The sequence below is a fragment of the Vulpes vulpes genome, chromosome 2 (assembly GCF_048418805.1).
Source record: "Vulpes vulpes isolate BD-2025 chromosome 2, VulVul3, whole genome shotgun sequence".
Lineage (NCBI taxonomy): Eukaryota > Metazoa > Chordata > Mammalia > Carnivora > Canidae > Vulpes > Vulpes vulpes.
Genome location: NC_132781.1, coordinates 24058834 through 24073763, shown reverse-complemented (window position 1 = coordinate 24073763; position 14930 = coordinate 24058834).

Here is a 14930-nt window from a genome sequence, read left to right as displayed (position 1 = left end):
AGAAATGCCCTATAAATAGTACATACATTACACCTCAACCCGGTGTCGCCCTGGTGCGGTAGGGGCCTTCTGCTCTGCGGCCACGCGAGCCCCGTGCCCGGTGAGTGGAAAGCCACCCGCCTCATGGAGTCCCGCGCCCTGCAGCGCCTCCGGGGTGGGAAGTGAGCCCCCGGGCGACTTTGTGCCGCCAGGCACCGGAGCCCCCGCACAATAGCGGCGAGCTGCGGCGACGCGACACTCCTGCGAGAAGGCATCGGGCCTCGCCTGGTTGTTGCGGCGACGCCCCCATCCCCGGGCGGTCCCCCCCCCCCCCATCACCCGAAGCGCTCTAGAGGGAGGTTCCCGGGACCGCCGCTCGTCCTCGGATGCTGTGCGTCTGGAGGGCACCCCTGGCTTACGCGCTCGGACCAGCGCCTCGGGTGGACGGAATCGGCCCTGCCCCACCTCCCTCGGTGGGTGGCGTGCGTGGGAGTCCGCACGGCCCTCGGCGGGAAGGAGGCGGCTCCGGTTCCGCAGTCCACGCCTTCCGCTTACCGACCGCCAGGCGACTCTGCTCCAGGGCAGCGGCTTCTCTTTCTTTTTTTTGTTAAAAAAAATTTTTTTTTTTAATTCATTCATGAGAGACACAGAGAGAGAAGCAGGCTCCATGCAGGGAGCCCGACGTGGGACTTGAACCCGGGACTCCAGGATCACGCCCTGGGCCCAAGGCGGCGCTAAACCGCTGAGCCACCAGGGCTGCCCTCTTTCTTTCTTTTTTTTTTTCTTTTTTTAAACCATAAATCACAATGAGAAGTACATTTGAATCCTGATACAGTACACTTACCCTCCCACGAGAATGTCTAACAAAGTTTCCGCAAACAATACTAAACCTTCCTACCCGTGACACGGTGGTATTTTTCTATCCTGTTCTCCTTCCTCCCTCCACCTCCCCTCCCCCCCACCTTCCTTTCTGCCTTCCTTCCTTTTCTTGATCATGACTGGCAGTTTGAAAAACGCTATCATAAAGGGTTGGAGGCATAAAATACAATACAGAGCCAATGCCCCGTACATAGGAATTGATGAGTAAATGCTAATATTCTCTTGCTGTCTACCCTCCTGGCCTTAGCCTTTGAAAAACAAGACTTTATTTTATTTTATTTTATTTTTTTGAATTTTATTTTATTTTTAAACAAGACTTTAGAAGCTGTCACTCCTCTCGTTAAGATCCTTCATTGGCTCACTATGCTGGCTATAAAGCCCCAAACTCCTTTCTAGGAGGAGAACAATATCCTTCACAGCCACTTGTGTCATCTTTCCTCCCCCCACCCTATTCTCTTCCTACAAATACTACCCTTTTGCCTCAAGTTTTCACATTTCTTAAAAACTTATTCTTCTATTAACTGTCCTACTTTATCCTGGTAAACTCCTATACATCCTTCAAGACCCTGCTCAAAGCCTGAACATGTAACTCCGCCTGAGCCATAGCTTTTTCCTCCTCTAGACTGCAGAGCGCTTCATTCGCTACCACTGCATTTTTATAGGCCCGTCTGACTCCCCAGCTACGTGCTCTTAGCTGCGGTGGAAGGTTGGCGGGGCACGTGCTCTTAGCTGCGGTGGAAGGTTGGCGGGGCAGTACCCGGCAGTACGAGAGGACTGGCAGGAAATGTATGCTGAGTTAAAGAATGAATATTTGCATACAATTATTATCTATATAGGACTTGTTTATGTAGACCATACATTCTGTTCCAATGCCATTTTTCAAGTTAAGATTGCTTCACTGTCAAGCTAAGGACTCCACCCGGGTTCAGTGACTCAGCTATATTAGGGTGCAGGGAGGTTTTTTTGGGGGGGAGGTGAGGTTGAATATCCTGCTGGGCCATTGCCAAATCTTTTGTGGGCCGAAAGCTGGGGCAGCTGTGCTTCTCTCACCCCAGAGGCCCCATCATGAAGGCAGCAGAAGTTGGGGGGAGGGAGTGTGCATGTGTGTGGGTGGGGGAACAGGGTGCAGAGAACTTGGCAACAGTTTTGAGTTACTTGAATTGTTCTTCCCTTTTAAAGACCTCCACAGCCTCGTTTTTTTTTTCTTTCTTTCTAGGCTCTCTTGCTCCTGTCTTAGCAGAGGCACAGCGGAGGAAGGGGGCACTTTTTTTTTAAAGATATTATTTATTTATTCATGAGAGATGCAACGAGAGAGAGAGAGAGAGAGGCAAAGACACAGGCAGAGGGAGAAGCAGGCTCCACGCAGGGAGCCCCACGCAGGACTCCATCCCGGGTCCCCAGGATCACACCCTGGGCTGAAGGTGGCGCTAAGCCACCGAGCCATCAGGGCTGCCCAAGGGGGCACTTTCTAAGGATAGAAATCCCTTAGACTTTTGTCAGGACTTTGGAGGCTTTGAGCCTCATTTACAACCCCCTAAGACCACCATACAACTTCTCTTCCCATGTGTTGCTGCTTTCAAAATGGCCCTCTATTGTCACCAGAGTGGAAGGAGACCAGGCAGACAGCCTCTAATGTCTGCTTCCTCCCTGGCTGCACTTTAGACTCACTAGAGAGCTAATAGTAAATTCGGAAGTCCACGTCCCATCCCAGGTAGAGAACATTAGAATCTCAGGGGATGGGACCCCCGTGATGGGACGGAGGAGTTCCTCAGGTGACTCCAATAGGCAGCCAAATGTCGACAACCACTCAGCAGCCCAAAGACATTTTCCCACTGCGGGTGCCCAAGTGGAAAACTGTGAACAATCTCCCCCTCCTTCCTCCGCCTCCCCCACTCCTGTCCCTCTCCTTCCTGAATTTCTCCCCTGAACACCCCCCCTCCCCCTGCCCTGCCTCTGTCTCTGTCCTCTGTCTTCAGGGAGCCAGGGCTGACAGGTGGTTCCGGCTGTGTCTCACCCGCAGGTGGGCCTGGGGGCAGGTTCTCTCCTTCTCATTTCCAACTACTCTCACCCTCTTCTTGTTCTAAGTGGTCCATTTCTCCCCATTTCTCATTTGTGCCACCTCTGAAAGCCCTGTGTTTGTCTTGTTCACCCCTGCACCTTCCCCTCATAGCACACTGCTTGCTATATGGTAGGTGCACAGTTGATGTTTGTTGACTGACTAAATGACTGCATCCTTTTAGCACTTTTCTTGGGCTTCCCTTCCATGCCAGGCTTCCTCCACCTCCATTTCACCTCTTCTCCCTGTCACCCTCTTCATCTTCTTCCTTCTTGATTCTCCCCTGCTTTTCCTGCTTCCTAACATCCTTGTTGGCCTTCTCTTTTGCATGTAGCTACCCCCATCTAATTCATTAGTACCTCTGTCCCCAGAGATGGACAAGAACACCAGAGGGAGGGAGGGAGGCAGAATTGCAGTTTTTTCTGTCCTCAGTTTTTTCTGTCCTTGGGAAGCTCCAGATTCCTTCTATGAAAGAGATGGGTGTAGGCTGTCCAGAAGCTAGAAGACCGTCAGTGTCCTGCCCATAACTATCTGTTGCTCCTCACTCATTACTACAACCCAAGTTTTGTTGTTTATTTTAAATTTTAAGAGTTACAACCAACTGAGCCTCTGAAAGCCTGCTCATTCTCCCTTAAGGATCTTCCCAGTAGCTCTGCTTCTCCCATTTCCCTCCTCTGGTTTTCCACATTCTCATCCCTTTTCTTTCCACCTACAGAGAAATCAAAGTTGAAGACTTGTTGAATCGCCCCCAACACCCTTACATCCCTAGAGAAATGTGGGACAAACACCTAGTTTAAATGATCTTGATTCCTTTTTTTTCTCCCTGGCCCATCTATGATTTCAATGATCTAAGTTTCCTTAGTCTTTTATGAGCACAAAACATTGACAGAGGCTATGAAGTGTATCCCCCCTATTATGCTTTGGCAACTACCCCACCCTGCCTCCCCCCAGGTGCACACGCTTGGTCACCCCCCTTTTTCCACTGCCCAGGGATGCCACTCCTGACCCATGCCCTGACTTGTCAACTCCCTCTGTCCCCTACTAGTTCCCCTGCAAGACCTATGGCTGTCACCAACTGCCATGGAATCTTCCAGCAAGAACATTCCATCCATCCTTCCCCACAGGGTTCTTCCTTTTTTTTTTTTTTTTTTTTTTAAAGATTTTATTTATTCATGAGAGACAGAGACACAGGCAGAGGGAGAAGCAGGCTCCATGCAGGGAGCCTGATGTGGGACTCGATCCCCGGTGTCCAGGATCACACCCCAGGCTGCAGGCGGCGCTAAACCGCTGTGTCACCAGGGCTGCCCGGGTTCTTCCTTCTTACCTGGTTTCTTCTACCCCCTTGTCCTCTTGGGATGAGGTCTGTGGAGCCTCAGGGAGAAAGGGCAGTCCCCTCCCTTCTCCCTTCCCAGGGAGAAGCCCTTTAGGGTAGAAGGCACCTGTGCCCTCTCAGCCTTTGTCGCCACTAGGGGGCATCCAAGGCATTTCGAAAAGTAAATGGGCTTTTAACCTTATTGGAAGGGAAAGGCAAGCATAGAAATTGAGTTGAGCAAGCATGCATTGAGTGACTACCGTTTGCCAGGCCCATGCCCTGCTTCACCTGGAAACAGGGTATGTCCTAGCTGCTACAAAGACTCCTTGAAGAACCGTTTGCCTACCAACCAGCTCATCTCATGTCTGGTAGCATTCTCTCTGCTTCAGCCTCACACGTGCACTCAGCCTCTCTCCATCCGACCTCGAGGCTTCCCATGGCAGGCTGGAAATGTTCCTAGGGACAAAGTGGATTTCCCCGGGTGGGCATTGTCTCCCTCTTTCTTCTGGGTCCCTGGACCTCTCCTGTCATTGCCCCATCTTGGGGACCATCACTACCTTCCTGCAGGTTCCCCAGATACCCTGAGTGAGGAGGATGTGGATTCGGTGAGGCCATTGGCTGGGTTACTGGGCTCAGGAGCATCACTTCTTCACCTGACAGTGCCAACCCAGCTGGCAGAGACTCAGGAAGTGGATGATGGTGGCAATGACAGTAACAATGATAATGGTAATAATACATTGGAGCCCACAAAATGGCTGCGAAATACCCTCTAATGATCACTTGTATTTATAGATCTTCTTCCCTTCCTAGACACTTCAGAGCCATTGCCCAATTAACCCTCCTAGCTTCCCTGGGAGGGACAATTAACCCCATATTTTATGGCCAGGGGAAACCAAGGCTCTAAGAAGGTGATGGAGTTGGGTGAGGTCACACGGTGCATCAGCGGGAGCAGAATTTGTAGAGTGGCACTCTCTCCTTGTTTCTGCTCTATATTCAGGCCCATCTAGGTGTGTGTGCCCCTGTATGCACTCGTGCACACACCCACACGTGCACACACACTGTCCATCCTTCCGCCTTGTCACGGACCTCAACATCTGGGAGCAACTGGAACTGGGGCAAAGGATTGTTGCCTGGGGTGACAAGGAGGGCATCCATGTAACCTTGGAGGGCTTCTCAGGGCCAGCCAAGGCTCCGGGGAAATGTCTGTCTGTTCTGTTGGATACACCTTGGGTGCCAGTCAGGACCAAGACTCTTCAGATTCAGGACTCAGGAGGGAAGAGATGACGGGGTGTCCGGGTGCCCACACAACATGTCCCCAGTGATGGTGCCAGACACACATTCACCCTGAGAACCAGTTTGAGTGAGGAATCCTACTCACCCCTTCCAGCTAGGATAAGGGGGATGGCACTGTGATTTCAGAAAGAAGAGAGGAGGAAGGCCTCCCTGAACCAGAATGGCAATTTGACCTGCACGAAGAAGACACTGCAGACAGGAGCAAGGGGACGCAGAGAGAGACAGTGCTGGGCACACGGGACTGAAAGAGTTTCAGAGTTTCAAGTTCTCACCAAGAAAGTATAAAAGAAATAAGAAGATGATTTTCTTCTTGTCTCAAGTCAGGCATGGAAAGGGGGAATGTGCTTTTTTTTTTTTTTTTTTTTTTTTCAGCAGGAGGGAACATGGTTATCTAATCTCAAAGCTTCCTGACTACACAAAATAATGCCCCGGAGCAGGTGATGGAAAAGGGCAGTGAAGTAAAAGTGGGATGACATTTGGCTAATCTGAACACTGTTCCAGTTGGCTTGGACGCTGGGATTGGGAGCTATACGGACGTGGGTGGGTCCCCGGTTGGAGAGAGTGGCCGTGGAAACCAAGCTGACCGCAGCCACAGCCTCGGCGGGGTTCTTCAAGTCACTGGTCCTTGACAGGCTTCGACCTCCCAGCTCCACTCCTGACTCCTGTCTCGCCCCTGCCCCCTGCCGCCAGGGCCTGGGCCCGTCCCTCCCACAGCTCCTGGTTCCCTAGGCTGAAACTCTGAAGGCTCCACATTGCTGAGATTTTACTAGGGCTCCCAGCTGGGTCCCACCTTTGATCTGGCTTCAAAAAATAAAAAGCAGTACCAGGAGAGTAATTTCCCCCGACCTGCTGGGGAGGAAGGCAGGCTGGAGGCAGGTCCTGACCAGCCCGGCCCACTCCTCCTTGAGCCTGTAGTCTGAAGCTGGTGGCCAGGGGAGTGGGGGTGGCGGTGGGGGGTTGAGGACCGAGGGAGCAAAGCCACTTTTCTCTGACTGCCTCTCAGCCCCTGGAAGGCTGACCTCAAGTTGATCTTCCTTCCCTTCCCTGCTTGCCAATCAGTGGGAGAAAGGACAGAAGGAGAGGCTAGTAGCTACTCTTCCTACCCACCTTCTACCCCAACCACTTTCCCGTTGGGCTGCCCCCTCCCCGCTGGTGCCCCGGGCCTGTTCCTGGGGAGCACTGGCAGGCCGACCACTCAGGGTGGGGCCTGGCACTGGGCAAGTCTGTGCCCACCTGGCTGGGCACCAGAGACATTACTCAGTTGGCTGTCTCAGCGCCAGCTCTAGTCTTGGGAGGCTGGACTTAGGAGTAGGGAGGGGAAGGCCAGACTCCAGAGAGGGTGGGTCAGCCTTCCCCGGAGCTGCCTCCCCATTCTGCCTATGGTACCGCAGGCCCCAGGCCCAGGGCTTCCAGCTTCCGGCAGCCCCCACCCTCCCGCCCAGCTCAGACTCTAGCTCCTCACCTGTCCCAGGATGCTTACCCGGGGCCCTTTTAAGTGGTTAGCAGGGCACTCCTCCTCCACCCAGCTGAGTTTCAGGGCTTCTCCATGAAGGTGCAGGGGATGTGGGGGGTGGCTAGGGTGATGGGGTGTCGGGTCCAGAGCCTGTAAGGAAGCAGAAACACACCCTTAAACCAGCTGAGCTGCCCCCCAGTGATGTCAAGCCCTAGACACAGGGCCATTGATTATGAGACAATTCTCTCCTGGGTCGGGAAAGGAGCCCCGGTGTCAGGCCTGAGGGAAAATTGGCAGCTGAGTCTGGTGGGCAAGAACTGAGGGTAGGGTTGGCCTGGGCACCTTCTGCTCATGAGAGCCCCCACTCAGCCTCTGGTTCATTGGCTTAAAGGAAAGATGGCCACCAAGCACAGGGGCACTGAGATTTCTGTGTTTTTGTGTCCTTATTGTGCCATTCTTTTTCTGCCTTCAGGGAAGGCTGCTACCCCTCAAACATACTCTGAAAGTGTTCCTTAAATCTTGGGGCTCTTCCAGAATGGGCTGGAACCTGCCATCCCCTCCTGCCCCCACTTCCTGGGACAAGGGGCCATGGGAACACTAGCGAACCTACCTGCAGGAGGAGGCGCCTTCTGGAAGTCACCCCCCTCGCTCCCCCCACCTGGCCCCAGGCACCTCTCCCTGACCTGGGGGCAGAAAGGAGAGTCGGGGTGGGGGAGGAAGTTGGGAGTCACCTAGTCTCCAGGTGGGGCGGGGTCCCCACAGCGATAACCATCGTTCTGGCAGCTCCAACCTGTTCTATTGGTGAGTAATTTTTTTTCCTAGAGGAGAAAGGTGAAGGCCTTGGTGGGGAATTATTCTGGCTCTGAAGTGTCCTAGCAGCTCCCCAGGCCCCCTCCAGGCCTTGTGCAAGAGCTGTAAATCTCTCACCACCCACAGGCCTGGGGGTGCCTGCTGCTCAGCTTTCAAGTCGGGAGGTTTTTATTCGTTTGCTCCTCTGTTGGGCTCCACAGCTCCTGCCTGGGGCCTCTCCCCAGCCTGTAAAAATCCAGTCCCATAAATCTCAGCTGCCCCCCTAGGGGCCAAGCAGCGCTCCTCCCCCCACCCCCCACCCATAAGCAACTCACACACACACACACACTTAAGGGATGGCAGACAGCAGAACGGGGGCAGGAAAGAGGCTAAAGGAGTTCCGAGGGCAGCAGTTGGGTGAGGGGTTTTCTGGAGTGTCCCACTTTGCTCCTCAGCATCAGCCACTGCCTGGCTGGGTTTGGACCTGGTAACCAAATGGTCTGTTCTGACAGCATCCAGCCCTGGAGGGGTTTCTATGGGTCTCTGGTGGGGAGGCCTCTTGGCCTCCACTGCCTGCTGGCATTCACCTGAGCCTCCTAAGACAGGTGGCTGTCTGTCTGCCAAGCCCCCGGGTACAGTCAGAGTGGCAGGCAGCCCAGTGACTGTGCCACTTTCCTGGATCGAAATGGGGAGCCGGAGGAATGGGCAAGGGAGTAATAGTGCCTGAGACGTGGAGGGCCACACATGACTTGCATGATCCAGTAGATTCAGTGGTAAAACACAGTTCTTAACTTCCCAGTCTAATGGGGGACCCTGGACACTCAGCTAGACGGGGCAACCCTCAGGTTGCAGGGTTCTAGGGTGTCCCAGGGCTGGGGCAACTAGAGGAAGGATGGGCTGGAGCCTGGGGATTGGTGGCTGGGGAAAGAGGGCAAGGTGAGAGCTACAGAGGAAGTAGGGTGGCTGGTTCCAGCGGAAGGGACAATCTGGTGGAAGGCTCCCTAGGGAAAAGGATGCAGGGGACAGAGCAGGTTGGCCAGGAAGGTGAGACCCTGTGGTTGGCTCTGCCCTTCCTAGACTCAGAGCTGGAAAGGGAAGAGTAGCTCTCCCTCCTGCTGAAGATCGGGAGAGGCAAGGTGGGAGGTAGAGAGAGGGCTCTGCTAGGGGCAGAGAACTTTCCACTCGAGGGTCTCACGGGCCCTCCTGGCTGGCTTGCAGGGATTCTCACTGCCAGAAGAGAAGATATCAGGAGACCAGATTCTTGGCCCCGGAAGTCATCTCACCACCCTCTTCCCCGATTCCCACCATGTCCAGATTCAGTCTGACTTGTCTACCATCTCCCCACGTCCATCGCCAGGCCAAGATCGAGCTCCTGGCTGCCCTTTTCATTGAGCACTCACTACACGCCAGGCACTTCTCTAAGCACTCCCTGTGTACTTAGCCCCACTTTACAGATGAGAAAGCTGAGGCATAGCCAGTTTAAGGAATTTGCCCAGGATCATCCGGCTGGATAATGGGCCCAGTCAGGATCCCAACCTAAGTCGTCTGGCTCCAGAGCCAGTGCTCTGCATCTAATGCCCTCTCATGCAGAAGTAGAGTAGAGCACAGAGGGCATCCTCCGCACCTCCTCCAGACTCCCACGGAGGCCCATAGGAGTGTGTCCACTTTGTTCAGGGCAAGAGCAGCCCTGGTCCTCTCTGGGGGCCCTCTGCCTCCTGGGGCACACCCACCTGGAAGCAGCATCAGGGACTAGCTACTGGCAACCACTGGGTGCCCTGCTTCCGCTAGCACCCAGCAACCATCAGGAAGCTGGGCACTAGCAAAAGTGAAACTGACTCGGCCGGTTTCCCGCCCCCGCGGAGCAGCCTCGGCTGGACAACAACCAATTAGGCACTTTTTATTGCCCACACTGCCATAATCCTCGGAGCTTGGCCGGGATAAAGAGGAAATGGGATAGCAAGGAATTCCAAGATGCTGTCAGAGTTCATGCCAGCCATCCCCCTACTTCTGGCTGGGGGAGCCCCAATGCCATCAGGAGAATTTCCCTCCCAGGGAGGTCCTCAGCCCTGGAAGTCAGCAGGCCTTTAGGTTCAACAAGAGTCCTTCAGCCTCAGAAAGGGGTCTTCTTTTTTTTTTTTTTTTTTCTTTTTTAAAGATTTTATTTATTTATTTGCGAGAGAGAGAGATCACAAGCAGGGGGAGCAGCAGGCAGAGGGACAAGCAGGGAGCCTGACACAAGGCTTGATCCCAGGACCCCGGGATGGAGACCTGAGCCAAAGGCAGATGCTTAACCGACTGATCCACCAGGTGTCCTGGCAAGGGGTTTTTCTCTTGTCCTTTGCTCCAGCAACTCAGAGAAGAGGAATCCCATCCCTGTTTCTTCCCAGGACAGGGTCAGCAGGAGCTAGGCTTCTATTTAGGATACAGATTTGGTTGTGGAGACCTCTGGTGGTGCCACCCAGGATGTTGGCATGGAGGGTCAGGGGAATTGCTGATTTTTACTTAGTACCAATCAGACACCTCTCTCAGCCTGGCAGGCAGCTCCAGAGGTGGGGACAGTGGTCTTGCCTCTTCCATCAGACTGAAAACTCCTCCAGAAGCTGTCTTTTCAAGAGAAAGACACACCTTATTTGTGCTCTGGCCCTTTCCCTCAGTTGCCCAGAGCAGAGCTTTATCCACAGTAGGTCACTGCGGCTGTCCAGACAACAGAGACTGTGGCTCTAGGCCAAAGTAGGCTGCCTTCTGGGCAGGAAGCACAGCACTCTGTCATGGCCTTCATTTTCCCATCTGTAAAGTGGGGGTAATAATAGGACCCACCTCAGCGGTTATTGTGAAGATTATAAAGAAAATGGGGGCACCTGGGTGGCCCAGTCAGTTAAGCATCTGTCTTTGGCTCAGGTCATGATCTCAGGGTCCCTAGGATTGAGCCCCACATCGGGGTCTCTGCTCAGTGGGGAGTCTGCTTTGCTTCTCCTCCCTCTGCCTTCTGCTCCACCTGCTTGTGCTCTCTCTTTTTCTCTGTCAGGTAAATAAATAAAACCTTAAAGAAAGAAGAAAGGAAGGAAGGGAGGGAGGGAGGGAGGAAGAAAGGAAGAAAAGAAGAAAGGAAGGAAGGAGAGCTCTTCTTAGCTTTGGGGGCAGCTGGCACGAGGGAAGACAGCAGCTTTCCACCCATCAGAAATCAGGATGGAATTCCAGCATCTCTCCCAGACCCTGGGTCCCCAAATCACCTGAGGGAGGGGATAGGACAGGAGAAGGTGAAAACATACCCAGGCTGAGCACACATTCATCTTTCCTGTCACGGGTAGAGACACACTCCTGAATTCAGAGTGGTCCACAAACCACTTTGCATATCGACACCACCTGTCCTCAGGGAGAAGGGGGTCTTGGGTTTGGCAGCTGCTTTGAGGAAGAGGAGGCACTGCCTCCTCAGCTGGCTCTGCCCCGAGTAAGGACCCTGGGTGGGGCTGAGCAGGCTGACATTTGACAGGTAACCAGGGCCCTCAGCCAGGCCAGTGGGAGGAGGAGGGAGCGCCATGCAATTACGGAAGCGATGGGACAGACCCTACTGTCCTCTGTCTTGGGCCTCAAGGCAGGAAGCAAGTGGACTAGGGGGGTGAGGCTGGAGGAAGGCTCTGAAGCTCTTGGGAGAACCTTGGGGAAAAACACTCTCTTCTTCCTCTCTTCTTTTCAGTTTCAACTTACAAGTTGCCAAAGTAGGAAGATTTCCCCTGTTGCTCCCTTTGCTCCCTGGGCTCACCTTTGCAGTGACCTGTTTAAGGAGTGGAGAACTGAATGTGCCTTCCTTCCCCTCCACCACGACCCCCACCAGCAGGCAGGGGCCTGTGCCCTGTTGCTGGAAGTAGATCCAGAAGGCGACCCCTTCAAGGAGCTGTTGGTCAGATAGGGGAGACACGGTTCTTGAGCACAAAGATCTCCCAGACCAACAGGGGAGAAAGAGCAGGTCCCTGGTTCATCAAGAGTCCAGAAACAAGAGCAGACAACAGCAAATGGATGGAATGCTTGAGGTGGGGCTCAGAGACTGGGAGGGCCCTCTAGGGTGCAGGCTGAGTGCAGTCAGTGGGGAGAAGCTCCCAGAAGAGAACATGAAGTAGATTTAGGGGGAAGAGTCCAGTGAATGCCATTTATCCTTAAGCCATACCTATTTATCCAAAAAAGAAACTGCCTGGGACTTCACAGTAAATAAGTACCTCTGAGGTAGGATCCCAAGTCGCCCTTTTTCCCCAGGGGGAGGAGGATGCTAGCAGGACGTGGGGAGGGCTGGAAGACAGGCAGGAAACCAGGGAACCAGCTGAAATGGAAGGGGGAGGGGAAACGTGTCATTTTGGTGAAATTCCTCCCTGGCCCACGGATGAACCAAAGTCACTTAAATGAAAAAGAGAGAGAGGCAAGTTGAACAAGTCCCTGTCTGGCCTCTGTGAGTCAGGGAGCCAGCCCTCTGATGCTATGAGCCAAATCCCTGAACTTCTGGGGCTTTAAAGTCTCCTTGTGTCCAACCTCAAAGCCATCGCCAGGTAGGGATTTGACCCCTCCCTGACCTCCCTCTTTTCCTGCCCTTTCGCTGCTCTCTGACCTCTGACCTGGGAGCCTCCCTGGAAGGCTGGGTTACTTCTCCCCCCTACCCAGATTTGGGGTAGACCTAGATAAAAGGGACAGAATGAAGGGGCTGTGTAGCTGGGCACAGGGCAGGGAGTTGGAGAAATCCAGGTTTCTCAGCTGATGGGGGAGGCCTGGCCACTGCTGGATCCCACTCCACAGTGGAATGAACTCTTCGTAAGAGGATGCCAGGGTGTGTGCGTCAGGGTGGGTGGGGAGAAGGCAAAAGTGGCGAGAAGGAGGAATTAACATGGGTCCCCAGAGCCCCCTCTGTGTGGGTGCTAACTGCCATGAGCGGGAATTCCTTAGAGGGAAGCACTGCAGGGGTAAGGAGCCTTCAGCTCTGGGTCTGACCCTACAGGGACCTCAGGGAACACCCAACAGCCCCTGCTCTGGATAGGCCCACGTGGAGCCAGCCCAGAGGTTCTCCTCAGGCACTTCCCAAGTCAAGACACTTGAACTGTCCAACCTCTTGGTGGGAAGGACCCTCTGAGGTGGCACCTAGCCCATCCTTCTGTCCCCAGGCACCTTCATGGGGGTGGGTCTCCTTGCAGAGCCAAGGGCTCCTGATGGCCCGTGTAGACACAGTGGGACGTGGTGGGGAGGGCAAGGAGTGGGATGTGTGTTCTCTGTATTGTTGAGGGCAAGCCCCTGGATACCCTCTCCCAGCCCCCAGGAGCTGGCACACAGGCCTGTGCCTGACTGGCGGGGGAAGGCTTGGAGCCTGGCTGAGCCCCAGTCTCAGGAGGGAGGGAAGAGGGTAGTGAGGGGGTGGGATGCCTCTTCCGCCCGGTAGATTAGGGACTCTGAGACAGGAGAGGGCCTGTCACCAGGCCCATAAATAAAGCAGCTGAGTCTCTCCCTCCATCTGTGTTTATCTGTCTGGCCTCGGTTTCCGGGAGAGGAGATGTCTCAGCACCCCCAGCATCAAACACAGGCGCTGGGGGGGAGGGGGTGGGACAGCCTCCTTCCCTTCGCCTTGCTCTCACCCTGTGTTTCCTTCCTCCAATCCCTACCTCTTGGCCCCTCGCTCTGTAGCCTGGACACTGAGTCCAGGAGCCCCTCTGAGACCAGGCAGGCAGCGTGGGGAGCGTGGCCGAAGGGGTCTCTGCCTCCCCTCCCCACCGGTGCTCACCCTTTATGGACTGGGAGGTGAGGGGTAGGAATCAAGGAGGTGCTGGGGGGCCTGAGTATGTGGACTCCTAGTCTGTGAGAGGAGGCATCAGAAGAGGGAGGCAGGCCTGCTCCACAGTGATGAGGGGAGACCCTGCCTCTCTCCTGCTATCACAGCTCACTCTCCTCCCATCCTCCTCCCCGATCCTCCCCAGGGCTCTGTGAGAGCTCCAGACTGTTCTTACAATGCAGGACAAGCCACCAGCGCTTTTAAAAGTGTGGTTCCCCAGACCACCTGCATCAACATCACAGGTAAAGAGAAGGAGAAATGCTCATCTAAACGCACGTTCCTGGGCCCCACAGACTTACTGAATGAAGAGGGACCTCTCATTACCATGAGTATCCCAGGTGATGCTGGTACAGTCCATGCTTGAGAACTGCCCCCTTGCGCTGTCTGAGGGCAGGCTCTCTCGTTCTCTTCCCCGACCCCAGCACCCAGTTAGTGCCTGGAACATAGTAAGTGTTCCATAAACATCCATTGGGCAGCCCCAGTGGCTCAGCGGTTTAGCGCCGCCTGCAGCCCAGGGTGTGATCCTGGAGACTCTGGATCAAGTCCCATGTCAGGCTCCCTGCATGGAGCCTGCTTCTCCCTCTGCCTGTGTATCTGCCTCTCTCTCTCTCTCTGTCTCTATGAATAAATAAATAAAATCTTAAAAAAAAAATCCTTTGATTGAATGTATTTCTAGATGGTTGACTACCCCTCCTTTTGTACCAGGCCTTCTTCCCTAGCCTCTCCAGCAACCCCAAATCTACCTACTGGAGTGGGGGAGGGGTCCCAAGTTCCTGCTCTCAGAGGAGGTGGTAATGCCAGAATCTGTCAGCCAGACCCCCCAGTGTCACAGGTCTTTAAGCTGAACACATCTGTCTTATCACTGGCACTCCCGCAAATTCTGGAATGCTAGGGACTTTAAGTTGGTGAGGAGCTCTCACTAGGGCAGGTGAGGGCTCTCAGCTCTCCTCAGAGGCCACAGGGGCCACAACCTCTATCACCCACACTCGGGGAGCAAGGGAGTAAGGATAAGAAGTGGCAGGGGGCAGGGAGCGTGAAAAGCATCGAGGAGGAAAGTACTGGAACTGTGGAAGAAGAGCCACAGGTACATGAGATCTGGGGGAAGAAGAGAGCACACCTGTTGCACAACTTAGGTCAGTGGCTCCTAGGGTTTCCCAAAGGACTAGGCATCCCAGACAGGAATGCATGAATAAGTCATTTCTTCTCTCTCAGCCTCAGTTTCCCTGAGCATCAAATTAGCATCTCTGGAAAGAAAGGAGAATCTCTTCCAGATGAGGAGTCCTCTCCTTGTGTCGGGGCCCCTCCAGTGCTGCTGCCTCTTTGCAGCTGGCCTGCATCGCATTTGCATTTGCTGGGGCTGGACCAATCC